The sequence below is a fragment of the Apodemus sylvaticus genome, chromosome 4 (assembly GCF_947179515.1).
Source record: "Apodemus sylvaticus chromosome 4, mApoSyl1.1, whole genome shotgun sequence".
NCBI classification, from domain to species: Eukaryota; Metazoa; Chordata; class Mammalia; order Rodentia; family Muridae; genus Apodemus; species Apodemus sylvaticus.
The window spans coordinates 85,517,926-85,544,311 of record NC_067475.1 but is presented as its reverse complement, the minus strand read 5'-3'; the positions used below and the strand labels follow the sequence as shown (position 1 = coordinate 85,544,311).

At 39.6% G+C, this 26,386-nt stretch overlaps 1 protein-coding gene across 1 annotated transcript in view; it reads right to left on the bottom strand.

Moving 5' to 3' along the window:
• Positions 1-25,353, bottom strand: part of Gucy1a1 (guanylate cyclase 1 soluble subunit alpha 1) — a 55,751-nt gene extending 30,398 nt beyond the window's left edge. The window contains exon 1 of the mRNA XM_052180303.1: positions 25,189-25,353. The gene's annotated coding sequence lies outside the window, so the exon portion shown is untranslated. The remainder of the gene's footprint in view (positions 1-25,188) is intronic.
• Positions 25,354-26,386: the final 1,033 nt, after the last annotated feature.

Genomic DNA, 26,386 nt, shown 5'->3' with positions numbered 1-26,386 from the left:
TTTCTCTTGAGCTCCTTCCCAACACATGGATCAGTGTAGGTGGATATGATGTACAATTCTAGGGAAGAACCTGCTACATCACACATTCTGGCTCAATACCTTCCTCCTGACCTAGATCCCAGAACATGGATTGGCTCTGGATAACTTGAAAGTAAGCAGAATAAAAGAAAATTGCAAATACATATTTATTTCTAAAAAAATAATGGGTAGTGAGAAATTGGAAATCTTTAAAAACACAAAAATGTAAGAGTGCTTTTGTTTTAATCCCAGTTCTGAGATATGGGACTCCTTTAGACTGTCCACAGCAGCTGATTATGATTTGCCTCATGTTCTAGTAGGGGCATGGTTTTGACCTTTGCAGATAGTTTCTGTGAATGTGTGATGTCTGAAATTCTGGGGACTCTTCAGAGAGTATATAAATGCTACAGCTTCGTTAGAAGGGGCTGATTGACTGCTTGGTGATTGGATGCTGTTGGTTACAGTTTGTGAAGTAGACACGTGCAAAGAGACGAGAAGAAGAAATCAGTTTGCTCTTCCTGAAGGCGAAGATCAAACTTGTCCCAAGGGACTTAACACCCCTAAACAGCAGAAAGTAGTCTAACAATACAGTTACCCCCTTTCCCCTCTTCCTTTTTTCTCTCTTACCTAGTGTTAGGGGCATGAAAGGGCAGACGACAAGGGGTGAAGGATAGAAGAAAAGAAGAAGCCACAAAGCAGTAAAAAGTCCATTTAAAATGATATTCTTTTTACATCATTATTCAAAGGAAGTAGCTGTAATTATTTTCAGAATTTTCAGCTCTCTTAAAGTGTGAATATAATAACTAGAAAAGGGCACTCAAAAACGAAAGGAAGACAATGATAAAAAGATTGTGGGTTGAATCTGCCAGAAATATAGTGCTTCTTAAAATAAGTTCCTCTAACACATATTAGAATTTTTACATTGGCCTTGGAGGCTTGGCAGAGTCGTTTATGATAAATTTCTCCATTACTGGATGTGAACCCCACCCCCCACCCAAGCCTAACAGGTTCTCTCCTGCTCAGCCTTTCTGCACTTTATACCTAACCTGCCAACTGCCCATGAACTTCTCCCTTTTCTTAAACTGAACAATGTTCTCATTTCCAGAAAATGTGCTTGGCATGATTTTTATTAACTTAAAAACAGCAATGGGAAACAAGCTGCATTTATTGAAGACTGGCTAAGTGTTTAGCCTCATTAAATCACACATGTGTAAACAGAGTAATTAGCATTCTTCATCTGTGACTGATGAAATTACACCAGGAAACAGATGTACAAGCACCAGTATGCCTGAAACCTTTGCTTGTCTTGGGTTTGCCAGAAACACAGGAGATGTTCTTCCTTTAAACCAGATATTATTTTTATGTATAATGTCAGCACCCACTTTAGAAACAGTGTGGTCACTTAATGAGGCTGGTATAGGGCTGGATGAGAAGTGGGGGGTATGCTAAGGGGAAACCAAATAAAATAAGTTTAGTGACAAGGTCTTGGCAAACAGGGATAGAGTGTGGTCTCAGAAACTTGAAGAGTTTCTTGCTGTCCCAAAAGCTGATGCTTAAACAGCACCCTCCCACAAATTACTAAATGTCTCTTCCTTTTCCTAGTGAGACATTAACTCCTATGTGGTGAAGATAATAGACTTTCACTGGGTTTATGTTAATGACAAAGGTAATTTATTATTCAGGTAAGGGGACTCTTCCTAATAAACCCTGACATTTGGCAAATCATAAACAATGGTTTGCTGATGTCAACAGGGTCTTATTGACCTTAGGCAAGAGCTTCTCTGCCATGCCTAACAGCAAATGCCTCTTGCATAGAGGGAATTGAAAAGCAGATTTTATCTGATTGACAGTGTCTTCTGCCTTTCAGAAACTTTATTATTTTATGAGGTCCCATTTGTCAATTCTTGACCTTAGAACATCTTCACCAACCCTACATCCGACAGAGGGCTAATATACAATATAGACAAAGAACTCAAGAAGTTAGACTCCAGAGAACCAAATAACCCTATTAAAAGTGGGGTACGGAGCTAAACAAAGAATTTTCATCTGAAGAATTTCAAATGCCTGAGAAGCACCTTAAGAAATGTTCAACATCATTAGTCATTAAAAAATGCAAATCAAAACAACCCTGAGATTTCACCTCACACCAGTCAGAATGGCTAAGATTAAAAACTCAGGAGACAGCAGGTGTTGGTGAGGATGTGGAGAAAGAAGAACACTCTTCCACTGCTGGTGGTATTGCATGCTGGTACAACCACTCTGGAAATCAGTCTGACTGCTCCTCAGAAAACTGGGCATGACACTTACTGAGGATCCTCTATACCACTCCTGGGTATATACCCAGAGGATTCCCCAGCATGCAATAAGGAAAAATGTTCTACTATGTTCATAGCAGCCTTATTTATAATAGCCAGAAACTGGAAATAACCCAGATGTCCCTCAATAGAGGAATGGATACAGAAAATGTGGTATATTTACACAATGGAATACTACTCAGCAATTAAAAACAATGAATTCATGAAATTCTTAGGCAAATGATTGGATCTGGAAACTATCATCCTAAGTGAGGTAACCCAATCACAAAAGAACACACATGGAATGCAGTCACTGATAAGTGGATATTAGCCCAGAAGCTCTGAATACCCAAGACACAATTCACATATCAAATGATTCCCAAGAAGAAGGAAGGAGAGGGCCCTGGTCCTGGAAAGGCTAGGTGTAGCATTGTAGGGAATTACCAGGACAGAGAAGTGGGAGGAGGTTGATTGGGGAACAGGCAGAGGGAAGAGGGCTTATGGGACTTATGGGGAGGGGGAACCGCGAAAGGGGAAATCATTTGCAATGTAAACAAGGAATATAGAAAATAAATAAATAAATAAATAAATAATAAATAAATAGAAAAGAAAAGCAGATTTTAAACTCAGTAGTGGCTCTGAGGTTAAGAACAGCTTGGGAGCAAAGCTTCCACTTGAAGAACAAGTATCAACCATGTCCAGTGCTGAGGGCAGCATGTAAGGCCCGGACATGCCTGTTACAGAAGCAATGTGCCTGTTTGAACATTGGGGCTCAAAGTTGAGGGTAGGGGATATAAAAAGTAAAATTTCAACATCGTGGTACGTTGCACACTACAGTACAAATTTTAACTTTTAAGTAGAAGGAAGGACAACAGTAAATGCTCAGGTAGACTGAAAGACTAGAATGGAAATAATCACGGATCTACCTTAGTGAGTTCTTCACTCTATAGTAGGAAATGAGTAGAAAAAAATCTTTTTTTTCCTCTGATCAGAAAAGCAAGACAAGTAGAAAATCTGGGGAGCATGTCCAAGTTTCTCCAGTACTGTTTTGTTCGTTTGTGTGTTTGTTTTAGGGTGAGACAATTCAGTATAAAGTGAACTTTCAGAGTCTATACACTCCCTAGGAGGTAGGGGTTGTGGCTGAGTTCACTTTCCCTCACAGCATCTCTTTGCCAGGCCACAGCTTTCTGGGTTCTGCTTCCAAGAAGTGCCTGAAACTCCTTTGTTAACTCCGTGATGCTCGCAGGACAAACATCAAGATTCTCTCAACAAATCTGAATTCTTCATTTATTTGCTTCTATTTCCTTTACATAATTGTGAACCATGCCATCTTTAGAAAATCACAAGATTTCCTTCTGCTCCATTTATTCTGTTCCACAAATGTGACTGCCTTGCCACTTGCCCGGCAGTCTTCAAGACACAGAGCCCAGTGATAGCCAAAGGCCCTCTGCTCTAACAGAACATATGCTCTATAGATAATGTACATCTGGGACATCAGTTCCCAGAGTTAGTGCTCAGTGTTGTAAGGATGCAAATCGGGACCCAGATTTACCTTAGAGGAACATCTAGCTCAGCCATGTGAAAAGACTTTCAGAAAAATAATAAATACCAGGCTTGAATATTAAGAGGTCACATTTAAGGACCTGAAGTGATTCTAGGCTGACACAAAAGGATGTCTGGGAAGGAGAACCAGAGGATGGGATGAAAGGTTAAATGAATGTAGGTTACCATTACAGCAGGCCTCTGTGACTAAGTAAAACAAGGAAAATCCCAGTGAGATCTTCAATTCAAAGGATCTGAAGTATGAATAACTGACTGTTTTTCTAGTAGATTATTGGAGATGCTTAGTGGAAACTGGGTTAGAGTTACACAAATAATAGGGCTGAGATGGTTTGAATACAAACTCTGAGGATGTTGACCAACTCCACAAGTGATTTGAATAGAAAACCCACAGACCTTGGCCAAAAGACACTTTCCTGGGATGGCAACCTAACCACAGCTACAGAAGGCAATCTCTCTCTGCAGACCCTAGAGTGCAATCAATACAGGAAAAAATTCATTGACCTTGGTTATTTGATGTTAATGATGTTCAGAATTGAGGTTTCAGTGTTCTATTAGTTCTGGTAGTGTTTTACAGCAGTTGGAGCACTTGAGTTCATCAGACAAATCTCTCTTAGTTTGGAAACATACAATGTAATCCTGATACTCGAGAGCCTAAGGTAGGAGGAACAAAGTAATGAGTGCTAGGCTGGGTTAGTCCCTGCGGCCTTATCACAAAAGACAATGAAACAAAAAGACGTCCTTAACATCTAGTGTTCAAACAGACATTATGCATGTCTACCATGCCGAATGGCTCGGAAGAACCCGTGAGTAGAGGAAGGTCTCTACCTAGAGAGGCGCTCACAGGAGGTCACTGCTGACTTTTTGTTCCCCTCTTAACTCAAACCTACCAAAGTCTGTGGTTTATTCCTGTTGGGTGAGGTGCACCGGAATGTAACACTTGCCTTTTAACTGAGCTTATGTGCCTTATAGAATTGTCATTGCATTTATTAAGACACATAGATGATGTGGAAGTCTCACAGAGACGAAGCAGAATCAAACCAAACGGAACCAAGCCTTCTTTCCCAGACGTCTTGTATGTGTGGTATGCAGTTTTGTAGTACTCCAGAAAGCTTTGTCAGATCTGAGGCATCGTGTTGCACCAGCTAAGCTTCCTCCCTGGTGTATCAAATTCTACTCCTAACAGCAGAGCTGCTAGCCATTGACGGCGGCTGTGAAAAGGAGAGTCAGCTTTCTTCAGGGATGTTTCCCCTGAGACTGATCAAGGTACATTGTCTAGTAGTAGACAAATGGACTCAGTGGGCTAAAAAGAGTTAAAAAGTTAGAAGTAACAGTTTTGGTGGGGTGAAGCTTGATAATGGGGCTAAAAGGAGTGTATTTGATCAAAAAGTTTATGCATATATAAAATTCTTGGGCAATAAAAACATCTCTGCTCTCAATTATGTATGACTGAAGTTTGTAAGTTAGGTAAAAATCAGAATTATTTAAGGGCACATGCTCTAATAGACCACTTTTGGTTGTGCCTTATATAATAAAATTGATGAAAGTCTCAAAAAGAAAACAAATCCTTGATTATTAAACAACTGGAATAAATGGTATATTAAATAAAATTGGGATATTTACTTATATATTAGACTTTGATATTTATGCCTCATTTAATACTGACATATTTAGTTTCATAATGATTACATGTGAAATTAATGTGCCAGTTGAGAGCTTAGGTAATAGCATCAGATTTTCCTCTGCCTGTACAAACTGCAGTGTTTTCATCAAGGCATAAAGCAAATCTCAACTGAACAATCTCCATCAGGAAATAAGATTGCTGATACTACTTATCATTTAAGTATGTTTTCAGGGTAAAGAAAGCAACAAATGTGAAGTGGCAAGCCATGTGTCCAGTCGTAATGTCCATGCTTTGTATAGCTTGTGGTGATAATGGCACTGGACAATTTCATAACCTCACATTAAGCTTTTGCTATCGCCCCCACTAAATGGTGAAATGGTGATAAAATACAGTTTAGCTGAAGACTAAATACAGTACCTTACTTTCAGTGGTTCCCACAGATATGCAGTTTTAAAATTAAAAACAAAAATCCAAAATGTACCTTCAAGTTTCAAAAGCATCAGATTTAATGTCACTTCTACTACTTATCTGACACTCTTATTTCAGACATAAAATTATGAGGGTGTGGTTGTTAATTTTAGAGTAGCCCATACGACTGTTGGGGTTACACCCAACATAACCATGATGTAGCAGACGCTAAACTCCACCTAACATTCATGTTAATAATCATTATGAACTCTGTTACTGACAAATCTTTTCACTTCTCAGAAAGACTCAGTGCTGTTTTATACCTGTGAGAGCATTTTTAACCCCTTCTCACAGACTGCTTAAGGGAACTCTGGTTATATCAAGAGCTTATTGCCATGAACTTCTCAGAAGCAGTATCTGTTTGAAGACTGAAGAATACCAAGGGAGTGAAGTCTTGCTTCTTGACAAGAAGCTAGGGTGTGACTAAGAGACCAGAATTGACCTCTTAATTGTGTACTGATTTATCTTATTTAGAAAGAAGAGCCTAAAATAAGGGACAACAGGGTTATTTTAATGCAACACTGGGGATTTTTAAAAAATTCCTTCACAAAAAGAATTACACAGTGACCTCGCCATAGCAAGTCTGTGCTTTAATGCACTATTAGAAACAGAAACTTATCAACCATGATCAAGATCTAATTAATCAAGAAGCAGGCTTAGCCATAGAGAAAATAGCAGAGAGAGACTGGAGAGAGCAACCACAAGAGTGTCAGTCAGGAAGGCAGTAGAGGCAGCAATGAAGGTGTTTCCTGGAGTCATGAAGGCCTAGAGAGGATTCTACTCCCAAGGCTGTCTGGTGGCTGAGCCACTGACCAGTTGGCCCTGTGAACATCTAGAGCCTTCCTGAGTTTTCAGGCCAACAGCACAGTTCTCTCTTATTCTTAAGGTAGAAAATGATCTTTGGTTACTAATACTGAATCAGTGGAACACATCTTCCTAAGTCATGCTAGGCCTGGGCAAGCAGCAGACACAGAAAATGCTAGGACAAATCCAATCCACTTCGAATATTTAAATAATGATTAGTTCTGAAAAAATCATGACCAAAAATGCATTTAGCTTCTTAACATGGACTTAAGGTGTGTATTTAGATACTAGAGAGGAATGTGTGAGGAAAGGCTGAGTCTTTCCCACCTACTTTCAAAACCACAACTGTATTTTATTTTAAATGTTTTCTGCTCCCATATTGATACAAAATAGGGAACTAAAAAAAAAATCACAGTAAACCTCAATTTTTACTTTAATTTTGGTATCTTTTCCATAAAGTCACTGAAAATGAATTGGATAACAGAATTGAACTGAAATAGGTATTAGAGATCTTTGTCTGCAGTCTCTTATATTTAAAAGATGGCAGGTGTCTAGCTATTAGCAATGATACAAGCCCCAAAGCTCAATAAAGACAAAGGTGATGGATGGAGGAGTTCAATATACCTATGAACCCAAACTCACATGGTTCACCCTGACTACTTCCTCAATCAAAATGCAGCAACACTCCTCCTATAGACTCCCTAACCTTAACACAGCAGCTCACACATGCTGGGCAGCTGTTCCTGCAATAATCGAAACAGACTTGGCCCCTCCATATTTCTTTTCAGTTGTCTATATGGCAACCTTTTAGCATTGAGTCTTTCATCTCAGTTGAATTGGAGGACTGAGCATCATTACTTGCATGACACAGAATATTAAGAGACTTTGACTCTCTATAATTTCCTAATTCTTTTTTCCAGATTATTTTGCGTGATACTCTGATCTTTTATACATTTTAAATAATGTAGTTTTAGTCACCTCTCAATTCTTCAAATCTAATTTTTTTTTTTAAAAAAATCTCATTATTCTGTCTTTGTCACTTTACTAAAGCCCAGATATGACTCCAGCCTTCATTCACTAGTTGTGTAGATCAGAGTAAATTTATCCATGGTAGATCAACCAGCCCTTTAATTTTTTCAAAGAGCCAAAGAAAAGGGTGTTTGATTTGAGATTCTGTCTTCCAGTAAAACTAGAGCTATACCTATAAAGTCTCACCTATATGACTGCCCAAAAATAATCTGAAAAAGAACGATAGACATACTGAAGTGGGTGGGAGAAAGCACATAAGGCATCATCCACTCTGCATAAAGAACTACAGACAACCAAGAACCATTGCCTTCCTTAGGGAAAAGCACACCAATTGGCTATCCAATAGCAAATGGTCAGCACTGAAAGCATCATGCAAGAAACATTGTATAGACTAAGCAGATTGTGTATATGTATTTATGAATACTGTATATAGATATAATGATATATGTAGTAACAATTATTGGGTGAAAAGAAGCCATAAATTGGAAAAAGAACGAGGAAAGATGTATGGAAGGATTTGGAAGGAGGAAAGAGACTGGAGGAATGATGTAATTGTATTATAATCTAAACAAAGTAGGCATGGCGGCCTAAACAATTATTAACTTGACTCATTTCCATTTAATTTGCTTAGCTTTTATATTTGACAACTCAAGCATACATGTTTAAATGTCACGTGAATTAAGAAGAAACTAATTTTAAAGATTCTTATATACTTTCTTGTTCTCACCTGTAGTTTTTACGTTTTGTGGAACTAAATCTTTCAAGTTTTGTGGAGGTAAAAATAGGTTTCTAAATTTCCCTAAAATCTGTGGTTGCCACTGAAGTCTATGATGCTCATGAAACATACTAGTTCCTTCGCATTTTATGGGTTCATAATCTTAGGAACAAAGAGCCTGTTCCCTATGGTTCTAAACATTTTGAAAAGCTTTTTGCAAAGTTTAAGCTCTCACTGAACATTCAATGAATGTAGCTAATATTGATAAATATATTAATATTAAGCTATCAACTATAAATAGCATAGAGGACAAATCAGCAGCAATAAAAATTACAAAATATACATAAAATTTAGCTAGATCAAAGCTTATGCATCACCTCTCAGAAACAAGGTTAAACACAGGTTGTTATTATAAATTCATTTATAATTTAATTAGAATTTAGAGACTGCCACAATAATTATATTCTTTCATATCCCTCAAATACGAATGTGGATGATGCACACCTATGCTAATTTCCTTAAAGGGCTATGATGAAGGCAGAGTGGGAGAGGAAACCATTAATGGGTAATGTACATTAGAAACATCTCCTTCAGGCACTGAGCATTGGGAAGAGTAGACTAGCAGCTGGGATTGTGTAGACTTTGAGCAATAGTGTAGTGTGAAGGTTACTAGGTTTAGACACAGACTTTGGCAAAGGACCACAGAAGAACTGCCCACCGGATGCAGGAATGAAGCTGTGGCAAACAGGCAGGAAAGGCTGGCTGCTAGAGATAGTGTGACATTGCCGAGGACATGTCATGGCAGTGAGGATCTGAGGACCACAGTGGCTCTGGGGTTCTGTCTGAAAAGATAACTAGGACATTAATAGGAAGGGGTAACAGCAGGCGCACAGGAGGTGCAAATGGCTGCGGCCTTGTGCCTTTGTTTTAGTAGCTTTTGACTGTAAACAGAATATTTAGGGAGAAGTGTATTTGAATCTGGGAGATGTCCTTTCAAGAGCCATACACTGCAGCCTTTAACCTGTGACCCTTCCCCACTAATGAAGCCAGTGAACCCAGGACTTTAACTCAAAGGCTAAATGGGACACACAGAGAATGAAAATGGCTAAATTTAGACTCTGAGACCAATCTTGTTTTAGGACTGAAGAAGAATGTTATGATTTAGACACAGAAGTAGCAATTAGCAAAATATGATGGGAATGAACCCAGAAGGGGAGATGAGTTCAAAAAGAGGGAATGTGGCAAGAGGGAAGGAGTCTGAGGGAATCATTAGCATTTCAGACTGGAAAGAAATTCATGAAGCTTAAACAAGAAAATCGAGGCGCCACAACGTGGTGGAGTGAAAAGTCATGAAACTAAAATACTGATATGGATACTAACAGTGATACTGATGCTGTTATGCGGACTTGGTTGGCAGACAGCAAGCTCAAATGAAAATATGTTGAAGATAGGAAGTCTCTTTCATTTGTCTACAGTCATTATAAATGAAGACAATTACTACATAGTACAAATCTAACTTCGACAATAAATGTGATGTCATTGATTCTGATCAATTGAAAGAAAAATCACAAAATACTCTCATCTCTACCTCTAACAATGAGAGCAAACATCTTCCCACCATTTTAAGGAGCAAAGAAATAATGATTCTTCTCCCCACTTCTAACCCAACAATACTGTCAGACCAGGGCTACTGAACTGTGTCAAGAAGAAATACAACACAGAATGTCTGGATTTTATGTCCATGGAGAATTGATCATGGAAAAGTTCTGAAATGATCTATGAAGCAAATGTGAGATCAAGAAGAAAATGGAATGAGAGTTCAGGTCCACAGGGCTGATACAGGAAAGTATACTACAACTTTAATACTAAGAGTAAACATTGGGAATGTCTACTTTGAAACATTATCAAGTCAATGCATACAAATATTTCACATTAAGTCTAACCAAAGGCTAGAAAGGTTGATGCCAAATTACCAACAAATGTCGATGAAACATATTAGGGAAAGCATCAAGAACTGGGGATCATTTTTAATATTGTTGATATCTTTTTAAAAATATTAAGAGGCCAGTTTTTCTTAAACTGCTGTTTGGGATTGATGGTGATTCTTGTCAAAATCTCACAGAGCTCTTCAGTAGAAACTGCCAAAATGATACTAACACCGGGTGGAAGACACACATTAGCTAAATCAATATTAGGATGAGACTCAAAGCATTAGGACTCACATATAATTGAAAATTCAAATGACTATTGCATGTTTGTTTCCTCAAAGCTCAACTGCTCACCCCTATTCTCAGGAGCACACATCTAACTCCTGCTAAGCTGTCCATATTTGCTAATGCCTTAAAAAAAACTTAGAATAAAGCTAGAATACTCTAGAGAGTTAGGAGTCTGTTACAGTTGTACATGCCTGCAGTTACAGCTATCATAGTACTGACAGGGCAGGGAGATGTGCCTGGGAGGTACTGCCAGACTCCATTCGAGAATAACAGGAGAGCAAGAAATAAAGAAAAAGGAAAGGAAAAAGAAGGTAAGAGGAGAAAAGGGATATGGGGATAGAAGAGAAGGGAGAAGAGGAGAAGGGGAGATAGAAAAGAATGTGTTTGGTTTGAGTTTGAAGGGGATGATATAAAGATCAAATATATCAGACAAATATGCATGCAGGACAGTTAAGAAAGCATTATAATTATAATGTCAATCCAAATTTCCAGGCATTACAATAAGTGACATTTTCTTAATGAATAACACTGAAACAACTAGAAATCAACACTGGAAAGATCTTATCTAATACATTATAATAACAAAAATTAAATATAATGCACCAGAAACTTAAATGTAATTGTTTAAAACATGAAACTACTTGAAGAAAATGTAAAAGTAATACTTTGTGGCCATGCACGAGGCAAACACTATTGCTCTCTAGAATATGGCACTAAGTTACTGAGAGGACAGACAGCAGCCAGGCAGAAACATATCTATCAGCAAGAGTTGACTCTTGAATATACAAAGCTCAGTAAGAAATTACAGCTCAGTAAGAAAACTGGTGATTCACATTAAAAATAGGCAAGCACCTGATCTACATTCCACTCAGAAGAGCCCCTGAATAGCCAGTAAACAACCTTCTCACATGTAGAGTATTATAAATCAGGAAAAATACACTAAGCTGCCTAAAATTCGTGTGTGTGTGTGTGTGTGTGTGTGTGTGTGTGTGTGTCTATGTTGTGTTGTGTTAATGGTGATCAAACTCAGGACCTCATAAATGATCTACCACAGGGATAACTTGTTCTCTTTTTACTTATTTTTAGTTTGAGTCTCACTAAGTTATCCATGCTGGCCTTAAACTCACTAGGTATCCCAGGCAGGCTTTGAGCTGGAGACCTCCCAGCTCAGCCCCTCTTCAGCTGGGATCATACACCTGTGCCACCACATCTAGATGCAGTTTGAAAATAGCACTGGTTTTTACAATGTGGAATGACTAGTGTATCCATATGCTGCTGATGGGCCAGTGGTACAAGGACATAAGTTTGGCATTTTTATAAAAATTTAAACATTCCCTACAACATGATGTGTTTTTTTTTCTATTTTGCATATTTATTCAAGAGAACTATGAGCATTTGCATATAAATCTATATTCAAATAAAGCTGCCACGAACATTTACATATAAATCTATATTTGAATATAGACTTATATGTAAATGTTCGTGGCAGCTTTATTTGTGGTTTTGGCTAAGCCCTCCAGCTTCCTTTGTAAGAAAGAAAAATTGAAAGTACTTCTAATGTCCATCACAGAGTAAATGCACAAATGAAACACGGGGAAGCCACACATGAGTGGGAATATCACTACAAGGATACACACAAGATCAAATAGACGAATTTCAAAATCATTATTGTGATCATTGGCATACGAGAGCACAAACTATAAAGTTGTTTTTATATAAAACATGATAACTACAACAGATCTGCAAAAACATAAGGCAGAATTCCAGCTGCCTGGGACAGAGGTGAGGAGAAGGATGAACTGCAAAATGACCCAAGAAAACTGTCAAGGTGATGGAAGGGTCTGTTATCTTTATTTCAGCCATTACTTCGCAGTTATATCTAGCCATACGCACAGTTTCTTGTACATATGTTTTGTACTACAAAGCTATTTACAGCAATAACAGATCCCAAAACTCAAGAACTCAAAGAAATATGTGACCTACTGATCACAGGGTAGCAGGCTGCTTCCTGGCCCCAGCTCCTCACAGCTGCCCCGGATCAAGGAAGCAGGAAAGTGCTGGCCTGTGAGAGGGCTCTGCAGACTCAAGTCTCTCATGCTGGGCAGATGCAGCACACTGGTCTCAACTGTTTTCCTCACAATACATTGAACTCACTTGCCTTCTGTAGACATTTTCTCTTAGTACAGGAAAGCTTTCTGGACACTATGACATACAATGACATCATCATTCTGAGAGCCTCTATGGCTGTGTTAAATTTTCTACATCGGGGCTACTGTGTGCATTAGAGATTAGCACAGTTCATCCTCAGAGGATGTGTACACATGTCCAAATCAACAGATTTCAAAATCATTGTTGTGAGTGAATGCCACCATGCACAGGAGAGGATAAACTGTAAAACTGAAATGTTTTTATATAAAATATGCAAACTACAACAGTAATTCTGTTCTTCTTGGTTATGTTTTTACATTCTTTAATCTCTTAATAGTTATTAAATAATGCTTATTAATATCCATTAATTAACATGAGTATTTTGTTAACTGGATTTTTTTCTTGTACTTACATGGCAACACAAGAGGAAGCTATACATGATTGTTCTGGGGAATTTTCAGATCATTTTAACATTTCAAATTTAAGTTTTTCATTTAAAGCTGTATCTTCATGTTTAATATTTATATGGATTTAAAGGAACTCTATTCAAGTATTTCTTATCATGAAGGTTGTATTTTGACTTAGAAAGAAGAGACTGAAAAATGTCCTTAATCTAAAGCCCTAGCACCTCTATCTTCCTCGACTGATGGCTTCATAACACTTTAAATTCCTATGAGACAGCAAAAGCATAATCAGTGTAACTCCTTGGTACTGAGTAATGGATCATGTTGCCATGAAACCCTGTAATTTCCAATACATTTACAGTTTCCAGCGGACTAGCATGTTACCTGACAGAGCTGCATGACATCAGGTAAGTGCAGTGGTTCAGAGAACGCGGCAGTTCAGGGTACTGGGATCCTCAGGGCCCACACTGCACAGTGGCCTTTGGAAATTGGCATATCTTAATTTGAGTGTCATACCAAAAATGTATGACACTACAATTTATGTACCTACTAACATACTCTTTCTATATATGTATCAGAATAATGGTTTATTTTCCATTTATTTCCAAGAAACCAATCTTCATTTGTTCAGTAATAAAATCCTTTTGATCTTTGCTTTATTATTTCAAATAAACATATAACATGATTGGGGATTCTTTTACCAAATTTAAACTTACGATCTATTTAGAAATTGTATGTTCTAAATTTATATTTCACTAACCTTGTGGTGATGCTACCGTATGCCACATGTAACCCAGTGTGAGTGAATGCATCATCTTCACACACGACAGCTCTTTCCACTTTATAGCAGATATGTCCTCAAAGCTCGAGACTCCATCACACCACCCATTCTTCAGGACCCGTCTTTGATGACATCTTTACCTATGCTTTCCTTAGAATCTCCCACCAACCCTGTCAATCATACATTCTTTCATTATTGTCCACTTGTTCAGTCATCCACAGGTCTCGCCAATACTTGCCAGTCAGCCATTGCTACATTCTAGGAAACTGAGTTTTAGAAATTTAGAACAAAAACCCTGGACCACACCCTTAAGGCAAAGGTTGCATGTAGAGACTGAGGCCACACAGATTCAGCTCAAGGTGTTTCAAAACAAACAGGCTCATGGTGACATCAAAAGCTTGCATCAACACTTTCATGTCACATTCGAGATCTCTTTCTGAAAGCATACATAAACTGAGCTTCTATGTTTATGTAATATAAGTAGGAGACAGGGGAGCAGAGAAAACAAGAGAGGGTTTTCCAGGATAAAATATTGTAAGTGGAGCTGGGCGGTGGTGGCGCATGCCTTTAATCCCAGCACTTGGGAGGCAGAGGCAGATGGATTTCTGAGTTCGAGGCCAGCCTGATCTACAGAGTGAGTTCCAGGACAGCCAGGGCTACACAGAGAAACCCTGCCTCAAATAAAAACAAAAACAAAAAAAAAAAAAATTGTAAGTGGGCCAAATACAGAGATGTAGAAAGAAAGAATGTGATTAAAACCCACAGCTGAGGAAATTGGTTTGAAGAAAGAGGAAGATGATGGCAAGCCAGCAGGAACAGCAGTGTTGCCGTGAAGCTACCAGCTTGACCGTCTGAGCAGGTGAAATTTAATTCCATTTAAAATGGTGCTACATGCATGGCATACAACAAAAATTGTTGAGATGTGTGTTCCCTGAACCAAGTGTCATTTATCAAGGAGGGTTCATGCAACTATAGCCATACAAAATTTACTGTGTAAAACTTGACTAGGACACAACAGCTAATGATTTCTACTATGAAATAAAACACCTTTCGTGATATCCCAGAAGCACCTAATCCGACTTATTGTGGTTTTAGATAATCAAACCGTCAATCTGGAAAAATGTCCTAGCCATTCCCAATAATGAAGACAATTGTTAGGTGGCACCACAACGAAGCTACAGACAAATCAGGTTGTTCCCCAGCACACTGTATCTGGGCCTCCTTTCTTACCTATGCCCCACATGCTGGATCATTCATTTATCTTTGTTCATTAACTTTTCTTTAATGTTAACAGTCTTTGCCCACATGTAATGTTCTTGATTGAAGTCAGCTGGCAATCGCTCTATGACAAACAAAGAAGCGCTGGATAAAAGCTTCCCTGTGGAGGCCTAGAGGCACATTCGAAAAGACAACATCAACCCAAAGGAACTTACGGCTAAGGGCAGGACCAGGAGGACAGAAACTGGGTGAAGGGAAGTACCCCAATGTATGGACATGCCTACAAGTGAGAGGTTGAAGACAAATGACCCCATAGCCTTATACTGGAGGACAATGGGTAAAAGAGGCTCCAGGGGCTTCAGTTAGGCTGATTTGCTTTTCAAGTAAGATACAAACTCCATCAGGAATTACCACCACTCTCTCCCAAACACGACAGAATATTTAACATAAGGCAACACATCTAGGCCATAAGAATTACTCTAAAGCCATTCACTAGAAAAAGACCCAGAAATAGATGCTGTACCACACATTCAATTACTGCTTGGCATCCAAGTGGGCAAGGAGGAATGCCAGCTATAATTAGTGGCGGCAAGTCTTTCGAGACATTTTAAAATGTCTTAAAGACTCCTGCTCTATGTCAATCACATTTATAAACATATACAGCCAATCCGGTATAAAAATATCTTGTTTTAAGTTAGTTATAGTGGAATGTCCTAGCACTTGAGAAGCAGAGGCTTGAGTTCAAGCCAGCTTGGGTTACAGAGTGAATTGGAGGCTGACCTAGGCAACTTAGTGATGCTCTGTCTCCAATGAGAGCAGAACAAAAGGGACACCATATAGGAAAATTAAATTTTGTCGTCTCCGGTGCTGATCACTTTCTTGCATCTATCCAAATCTCCTTCCCTGCCATGCGTACCACCTTCTCAATACTTTTCACAAGCAGAGACTTTTGTGAAACATCATGATAACAAATGCACAACTTCATAAATTACTTCTGCCAATGAAATATTGAAATTCCCTGTTCAGTGCTATATGAACTCAATCCTATAATCCCACTGGTTGAGAGGGTAACATTTTCAGAGATTTCTCAGATTCTTGAAATCGTAAATACTCTCAGACCAAATTTATAAAGCTGTTATTTTTATTATGTATACATATATATCTATGATAATAATCAATTTCTAAATTCAACAGAGCAAGAGATAGGAAATATTATGTTCTAGTAAAATCAATAATAATGTATTGCCATAGACGTTATAGAAAACTTAAGGATTGCTTATTTCTGGAATCTTCTATTTAATATTTTTCAGAAATACAAACTACAGACATCAAAACCAAAGTTAAGAACACTATTCTAATATATATTTAACTGCTTCTAAGAAAGCATTTCTGAAGCTTCATTTTGATGACTGACAACTAAGCAGCTAACAATCTCTCTCTCTCTCTCTCTCTCTGTGTGTGTGTGTGTGTGTGTGTGTGTGTGTGTGTGTGTGTTTAGACTAGAAAAATAAACATCCTTAACACAACCATGCAGAAGTGAAGTCGAGGTTTTTTCCTATTACGAGGACAGACAGCATCAGGCAAGGCTTGACTGTTTGCCTCCCCACCACTCACTCCCACCATGATGGCATTTGTACGAAATCTGTCATGAATGAAAGCTTTGCAGTCTATGACCATTTCTTACCACATGGTAAGAGGCCTGAAACAATGTAAAGATACCAGACAATATTAGGATTAAGCCCCAAAATAAATTTAGAACTGTGAAGACTAGAAATGATTTATGAATGTGTAGTCAAAACTGTTATGTACACCTCAACACCCATCCCCCACCCTTAAAAAAGCATAGCACAGTTCAGCATTACCTAATGAAGCAAATACTCCGCCTAGCATCCTGATCTTACGCTCTAATCCCTTCTTATCTTGAGTGCCTTGCACAAACGTACTCTGAGATAATCTCATGGCTCCAAGCAGGCCAAATCACCCCACACACTTTACCATGTGCTTATAAGACATTCAGCACTTCCCCTGAGTGTCTGTGCAAACAATGGGGACTTAGGCTAACATCTCCTACCCAAGTCATCCCAATGGGGAAAAGACAATTCCAAATACAATTATACCATAGTAAGAGAATGCACAGGGAAATCACAGGGTGTTGTGAAAATGTGTAACAGGACATTCAATTCAGAATTGGATAACAGGAAAACTGAATCTGTAAAGCAGAAGACTAGAGCAAGAAGAGGAGGAAGCATAAACACCAAGGCAGAGTAAGAAGAAATGCTCTCTCCTAAAGAAGAGGCCCCACCAGGCAGTGGTACACAACTGTAGCTACTCTAAGGACTGAGGCATGAGTTAGGGATAGGCCAGTCAGAGTAAGACCTTGTCTCAAAAGAGAATGAGCTGTGATTTGCAAAATGCCTGTGCTACCCCACCTGCCCGATACTTTGATCAGGCCCACTCGCCTGCTCCCTGTAGTGCCTCTTGCCTAGTCCTCTGCCTGGCACACACTCCCCAGTACTCTAAAATATAAGCCCTGTGGTTCCCGTGGATCCCAGTCCCCTGGCCGTTTCCTGGTTTGTCCTTGAAACAACCGTTCCTCAGTTTTTCCACTGCGGAGCGGAGCTGTCTCCCTTCTCAGTTCTTTAGAATCCATTAGAGCTGCCACACACATATCAAGCTGCTCGTTAAGGGCTGACATGTGTAATTTGGAGACTATTTCTTGCTTTTGCTAGCTGCCATGTGCAGACTTTAAATTCCTACCAATCAAGGACTGTGTCATCAACATGGCTGTGTCTCCCCAGTGACAAGTATAATCTGTAATAAACTTTATTGAGCGAAGAACAAAAGAGCGGCTGGTCCGCTAAGAAGGGCACCATAAATTACAAAGCATGAAACGAACCGAAGCTTTTGAAACTTACAATAACAAAAATTGCCTTTTGATTCCTGTTACTGATGACTAGATAAAGCAGTAAGGATGCCGTTTTTATTAGATGTGGGAAAAGTGTCCTGCCTTCAAGGAGACAAAGAAGGTCAAATGGTAAAACATCCTAGACAGTCTGTGTGACTCTAGACTGTGTCACAGAGGTTAATATTGAGACAAAAGGTAGAATTAGAAATATATTATTTGGGTTTTACAATGCAATAAAACCTTCTAAGTGAGTTTAAACACAAAGAAAGGAAAAAATATTATACTACAAAGTACCAACAGGATTTGTGGGGAAGATAATGAAATTCACCATATATTTGATACATTGAAAATGAAATTGTCAGTGTTCTTTTAAAAAATTCAGTGGTGGTGCATTTGGGTGGGGGTAAGTGTGACCATAACACTCTGGAAGCTGAGGCAGGGGGATCATGAGTGCTAGGTCACTAGTTCTGATAGAGTGAGCTCTATCAGAAGTTTATATCTCATTATAGAAAAGGTGAGAAGGAAGAAAGGAAAACAGGAAGGAAACAAATACAAAGTCACAGAGAACAAGAAATCCAGCCAATGCCTCGACTTTCAAAACAGAGAGCACGTTCCACTGACTCTGACCCAGAGAGCTCAATGTTAGTACCAGACATGATTCCAAAATGATTCCTAAAAACGTACTATTTAAGCAGTGATATGTGACATGTTGTTAACAGGCCATTATAATTGAACCCAGTGGTACTGCTTTTGGTTTTTTATAGAGTTATCTATTATCAATTCTGCCGAAAGTGGAAACAGATTCCAGCTAGGAATATGACCAGGTCTGTCCATTCTCATAAACTCTTGGATCATACAAAGAATGCAAACTCTAAGAAAGGCGTGAGCCTTAGTAACCTGCAAGACTGCCTTGTAAAATGATCAGTTAGTTCACTGATAACTTTAAAACAGAAAGAAAGGACCGTACTACTAACAGTCCTGCCTACACTTAATTCTATAGTTACTTGGATAAATTATATACTGATAAAATTTGTTAATGCCTCTATGGAAAGAAATGTTTAATCTATATTATCAAATTGAAATACAAAGAGACTAACATTTCTTTTGACCTACCAATGAAAAACCCATTCAAATGAGCTTTACAATAGTATGTCAAAGTGACTTCAATCTTTATAATTGAAATTAAGAAATATGGTTATTACCAGCTAAGAATAAAGTTAAATATAATTGTGCTAAGTATGTGTTTCAATTCTTAAATTAAACCAGGTACACTAGCAACCCATCTCTAATACAAGCCCTGGGTATTTTGAAGTAGAAACATTGAAGTTCAAGGCCACAGTGAATCCAAATCAGGCAGCCAGACAGAAAATTGGGGGAAAGTAATGCATTTGTGAAAGAATATGCAAAAGAGATGTGGGAATCAGTACTATAGTAAGAATATGAAATGAAAAATGAAAAAGAGAGAACAAAGGAAAACTGAGAGCAATGAAGAAAGGAGAGAGAAATGGAGGCAGAGATACATGCACTTACAGTACAGCATCCAGTGGCGATGAACTAGTGTACCTGACTGCATTATCACGGTCTTCACATGTGTGTGCTCAGCTGTGAGAACTACACTTCCTGCGAAGCCAAAAGTTCATTCAAAGAAGTTTCTCTATAGTGAAGAGCCTCCCCCCATCAATATGAATGAATAATCACTGAATATTATCTCAGAAATTGCAAGAGCTGTTACATGTAAATAATTTTACTCAAAAGGCAAGAGAAAAGAAATACTAAAAACTAAGTAATATGTCATTTGGTACAAGAAAACAGTCTATGTTCAAAACTGGCCTACCAAAGAAAGACCAACTCCAAGGAGTCTTACAATAATTTGTCAAAGTGAGCTCAATATTTCTAACTGAAATTAGGAAATACGATCACTTACTAAGAATAAAGACTGAAGGTTATCTGAATAGTCTAAGAAAACCGATAAAAATCTAGGACGTGTACTATGTATAGGTAATAGGTACATGATAAATCAAGAAGAAAATCTAACTTCATAGCCTTGTCAACACTTAAAGAAAAATCAATGATACCCATTAAGTATTCATTGAGCTAAAGGCCAAGCCAGCCAGTGGGTGGTCAAGCAGTAGAGGCAGCTGGCTTGCTCCTCTAGGTTGTCCACAGCAAGGAAGGCTTTAAAACAGACGTTTTAAGGAAGTTCACAGTCTGTTGGGTCTTTGGATAAAGATTTGGGAGTTGTGCAACATTGAAATTATAGTCTAATATGGACTGGTAAAAACAGGAAACATTTTTAAAAGGAGAAAAGATGAGAAAGAAAGATATCAAGTAGTTTTAAATTAGGAAAGCTTTTGAAAGGACAGGAGAATTTGCTTTCAAAAAGGATGATGGATCTCTTAAGGGTTTTTGTTTGTTTGTTTGCTGTTTTAGTTAAGACTTAAAGTAATGAGAACCACTGGGGACTCTGAACTTGATGGTCCTTTAAGAGAGTAGAGAAGGCTAAGATCAAGGCTAAATATAAACCAATCACATTGGTAGATACTGAGTGAAGACCTGACCACATAGGAAGAGTAGAAAGCAGCGATTTAAGTCTCTGTTAGTCTGGATTATAAGAGGAACCGTTCAAAAGGTCAATGCATGCAGACAGTAGAGCTAGTAATAGGCATGATGGTTGAAAGTGCAAGTGGTGACAGAAATGATAGATCAGGTGGTTCTGCACATGTAGAACAGCCTATGTAAAAGCACAGAAGGACACCAGCATGGCCATGCTGGTCACAATCCACCACAGTGCTCCCCAAACAAGTACTGTGCTCTGCATGCTGTTCTTAAATAATCTAACCTTAGGCATGAGACACAAAATGCACAAAATATAAGTTCAACAAAAGAACTCAAGGTTGCTAAAAGCTCTTGTGACACAGTAAGAGGGTGAGAGCTAAAGAAACTGCTGCCCAGACATTCAACAGAGGCCAGACCTAGACAGCCTGGAAAGAACAATCACTGTCATTATGGATGACTCAAATGACAGACAAATGTGCAGAGACATAATGAATAGGATATGCCTGGGAAAGACTCTCAGGTAAATAGTTCTAATCAAGTGGCATCAAAATAGTTCCATAAAGGTTGACTATCCTCCCAAAGTAAAGGAAAACAATTTCCCTGTGTATCTGACACTGACCGTAATTCTAAAGCACCATTTGCTACAATCCACCCCTCCCCCCACATCTCCATCAATAACAGATTTTAGCTTGTTTTGTCCAAATATTACAGTACCTTTCCATTTCCTCTCACTTAAGGGGACCCATTCTTAAAGCTAATTTGTTGTTTATTTCTTAAAGATTCACTAGAGACTTGGGAGAACATATCATGCTATCTTAAACTAACTTGTAGACAAAATCAATAGTCTCCCTTCTCCCAGACACCCACTAACTAGTGCTAGCAAATATAAATAAGAGAATTCACGTTTCTTTCTTTCTTTTTTTCTTTTTTTTTTCTTTTTTTGGTTTTTGGAGACAGGATTTCTCTGTGTAACCCTGGCTGTCCTGGAACTCTCTCTATATATATCAGACTGGCCTCAAACTCAGAAATTCGCCAGCGAGATGGCTCAGTGGTTAAGAGCACTGCTCTTTCGAAGGTCCTGAGTTCAAATCCCAGCAACCACATGGCGGCTCACAACCATCCTTAATGAGATCTGATGCTCCCTTCTGGGGTATCTGAAGACAGCTACAGTGTACTTACATATAATAAATAAATAAATCTTTAAAAAAATGATACTTAAAAAAAGTGCTGGGATTAAAGTCATGCGCCACCATTGCCCTCACTTTTCTTTCATGATTTCTGACACAATCCACTGTTACATGGTTTCAACTGTTCGATTAAAGAGGTTTCTTAAGTCTGAAAATATCTATGACAAATTATTGAAATTTTAATCCTCTAAGTATTCTACTGATCTGTTACTCATAACAACATAATTTAGTGTCATCATTTAAGCTTGTAGGGAAGTCTACACATTAAAACAACTTCTCAGAATTTCTCGAAACAAGACTTCCTAATAAGCCATAGTTATGAGACACCAGCAGTAAGTACTGTGAATTGTTTCCCGTTGCTGGGTGTAGATCATAACTCCTTTTCTTCCTTATGGTCAAAGATAATCATGTATTTTACCTGAACGTGTACAATGGGCTCTTTATGAGGCTGTTTCTGTGTTATGCATTATGAGACACCCGAGCAAGCAAACTACTTTATATTTCAGTGAGAAAAATGTATTTTTATTTTTTGTCATACACTGGAAAGATCTTACTGTGTTGATTGGGGAACAGGGGGAGGGAAGAGGGCTTATAGGACTTTCAGGGAGGGGGAATCCAGGAAAGGGAAATCATTTGAAATATAAATAAAGAATATATCTAATAAAAAATCTACCCATCGATGCACTACATGCTCTATTAAATAAATGTCACAGAGCTAAGCTTGCTAAGTGATACATTTAATACTGTACTTATGAGTCTATAACATATGAGTTTTCTTCTTTTATTGGTTTATTCAGGATACAAAGCAGGGGATTTCATTGTGCCCTTTTGTATACATGTGTGTATATGATATACATTGTTCAGAGTTGCCCCCCTGCTCTCCTCATCATGTGGGTCTTCTTTTTCCACAAAATGGTTCCTCCTTGTGTTTTCACATCTTATAGATCCAGCTGTCCTTCTTCGTCTCCACCCTTCCTCTCATTGGCTCCCTCCATCCCGCCCTTCTCACAGTCATTTCATTCATATACATATAAAACTCTAGATTCAGTATATGAGAACGTCTGTTGTGTCTCATGGATGTCCACTGCCATTCATTTCCATGAAGATGTCATAATTCTATTTCACTCTACAGAGGAATGAATGTGTAAATACCCATCATGCACACATCCTGCATGGTCTTTATCCCGTCACTTGTTGCTTGGTGCTAGACTAGCTCCATATCTTGGCTACAGGGTCTAGTAATTATCTCTGCGGTGGGCTGACACAAAACTCTTTCCTGTATATACCTGAAGGAGTAGAGCTGGATCATGTGGTATTTCTATTTTTAGATATGTTGAGGAACCTCCATCCTGAAGGCCACAGTAGCTTCCCTAGTTTATATTTCCCCAGGTAGTGTATACAGATTCCTCACCCTCCACCGCCTCGCCAGCTTTTGAAATGTTTAGCTATTGTATCACTACCCTTGGAGTCTTCTGCTAGTCTGCGCCCACACACTTTGTGTGCAGAGGCTAAGATTTGCACTAGAAAATGTTCAGCTTACGGGTTTTAACTTCTGTCGTTATTAGCTGTGGGACTCTAAAAGTCTCTGTATTGCAACGGAGTTTGCTCCATCTCCCTTAAGACGCAACAGCTCAAATATTTGGGTATAGTTTCTGAGACTACAAGACTCCTCAAACAAATCCGTAGACCAGACCATTTAATAACTGGTAAAGGCAAAGTACTAGAGTTGCTTCAGAACTCTAGATAGTTTCATGTTATTCTTTGCTACCCTTGATTACTACCACTCTGCATAATAGAATACCTGACAAGATCCTTCCTGAAGGAGGAAAATATCGACAGTCTAGGAAAAATGACAGACTGCTCTATTATGAACAAAACCCTCAGAACTGCTTGTTTTTAAGTGTCTCCAAAGCACATGCAATAGGAAGGTGAACACTGCTTCTACTAAGCCTGGTGCTAGTCCAAATATAGACAAGAATTATTTTGGAATCGATGATCCTAAAAAAACCATTATGAAAACTTAAATGTAGGTAAACTATCTTCCTTTAAAGGGAGCAATATGTTGGAAACCAAGATGCATCTAGTCACTTCTGCAAGTGAGCTGGACAGGACAACCATTTGATTTTCCTCAGAAGATGTAAAGTACTTTTTAAATACAAAACGAAGAAACAACTCCCAGAAAGCAAAACAAAGGCTCAGGAAACCCATACCCTGGAATCATGTGACCACACTGGGACGCAGTCCCTCAAACAAAAGTCACTTAGAGATAACACTGAAGACCCGGGACAGGCTGTCCATTCAGATAGGCCCAGGAGAATGTCGTGATGCCTAACCATTGCCTTCCAATGTATCACAGTCAATAACAAGAGACAAGCAGCTTAGGAGCAGTCAGGCTCACACAAGCACACTTTGCTGCGGTCCCAGCAGAGGCTGGAACTTTGCATTTTGCATACTCTGGGGCTTTGAGCGGCTTGTCCATTCTCTGGGCATGGGGGCTACAAGCTGGACTCAGTAGGTCCCGGTGTCCCTGCTTTGCACCCGAGTGAAGGAGGCCACCCAGCTGCACAGGGCTGGCGGCCGGGCGTGGGAGACAGTCGCCCACGCCTTGCACTGAGGGCCCACAGAGCCCAGCCAGAGCTGCTCTCGCTGACCGCTATCCCTCCCGGGAATCCCTTCCTCGCTTCTCCCCAGCGTGGGAACGGTGATCTTGCTTCCCAGAGATGAACAAGATCCGGGGAGAGTGTGGGAAAGGATTTAGCCAGGACTCGCAGAGGGCCTTATGCCTGGGGAGTCCTGGCCGGCGAGGACACCGCTATCACTTACTCAGTAGCTTCCAGACCTGGGGACCGACAGTGGTTCGCGACCTCCTGGAGCTGCCACCCCACAGAGCACAGGCACACTGGATCACAGATGAAGGGCGGCGGCGCTGGCGACGGACCGAGAGGTGATGCTGGTGTCACACCTGTCGGTCCCGAGCGGGTTCACCCAGGGCACTCAAGGCCACGCAGAGCACATCCCGGTCAACCTGCGCTAGGGGCGCAGAGGGACCCACGGAACACCCCCAGAGCCGGTTCCCACCGTGCTGCAAACTGTCACTTCTCGCCTTTGTTTTTCCCTGCCAAAACCCAAAGAATTCTCCTCTGACTCTTTCTTCCCTACCACACAGGACTTCTTTCCCACGTCTCCGTACCATGTACCATGCCTCATCCCCCTTCTCCAGTCCCCAAACAGTAGAAAAAACAAGCGGCTGAGCAAACCCACCATGATGCGGTCACGGGAGGCCAGAGGCATCGGGCCGCAGGTGTCTTCGCTCCGCTGGCTCCCCAGGCTGTGCACTGCTGCTCTTTGCCTTGGGGTCCGGCGGGCTGGCACTGGAGAAGGACTGCCTGGAAGGCGGTGTGTGAGAAACCCGCCGTTCTGAGTCCCTCCCACTCCTCCCTGCTCAGCTAGAGAACCGAGTCCTGCTCCCCGCCCAATCGCCATCCTCCAAACCACCAAAGCCAGACACAAACACAGCGGGGAAGGGGACAAGGAAGAGAAAACAAAGGCGAGACTCTAGGAAAAGTTGGCACATTAAAAACAAAAACATTTTTTTTCCTAGTACAAGCTGGTGCAGAACCACTGTAGTTTCTTAATTTGAAACTCCAACCCTTGCGGGGTAGTTTTTTTCTCCTTTGTTGGTTGGCTTTGGTGGCCTGCCTGGCTTTTTAGGTTTGAGGCTAACCTACTCCTTTCAAAGGTAATTTTGTGGTCACAGAAATATTATTTCTTGCTTTTATTTGGTTCACTACACTGAGCCCTATTTGCTTTAATAAATGTGTGTGTGCATAACTGTTCTTTTATTTTTTAAATCATTGTTCACACACACATGTATGTACACACACATATAAATGTGCGCGCACACACACACAAACAACAGAGTCACACACAGTCTGGTTTCTCCTGGCGTCTTTTCAATCCTCCAAGTTCAAGAAGTCTGAGACAAAGAAGTTCTCTTGACATATCTACTTCCTAACTCATCATCAACTCTGGTCTCAATGAGGCTCTCCACATATGAGAAGTGTTTCTTCCAGTGTTGCCTACTACATAAGAGTCATCCTAAAGAATGGATGGAAGTAAGCGGAAACAGAATTAGTCAGAAATGCCAAGACATCTACAGGAACCAAGGAAACTTTGGCCTTAAGATGAACAAAACCTCCTGGCTCCTTTGCTGGTTATGGTTTGGATTTGGTTGTTATTTTCTTATCATCCTATAAACTTCTCTTATTCCCAAATCAATTCATGAACTTCTTTTGGGTCAGTAGGAAGAAAAAAAAATCTATCCTCAGACCATGAGCATAAGACCCAGAAAGAAAAACGTAACTCATAATGAAAAGGAGCCAGCCTTATCAGTTTTAAAGTAAATAAAAATGATATAAATAACCGAACCATTCAGAGGAGGAGGGGTATCACTGACAGA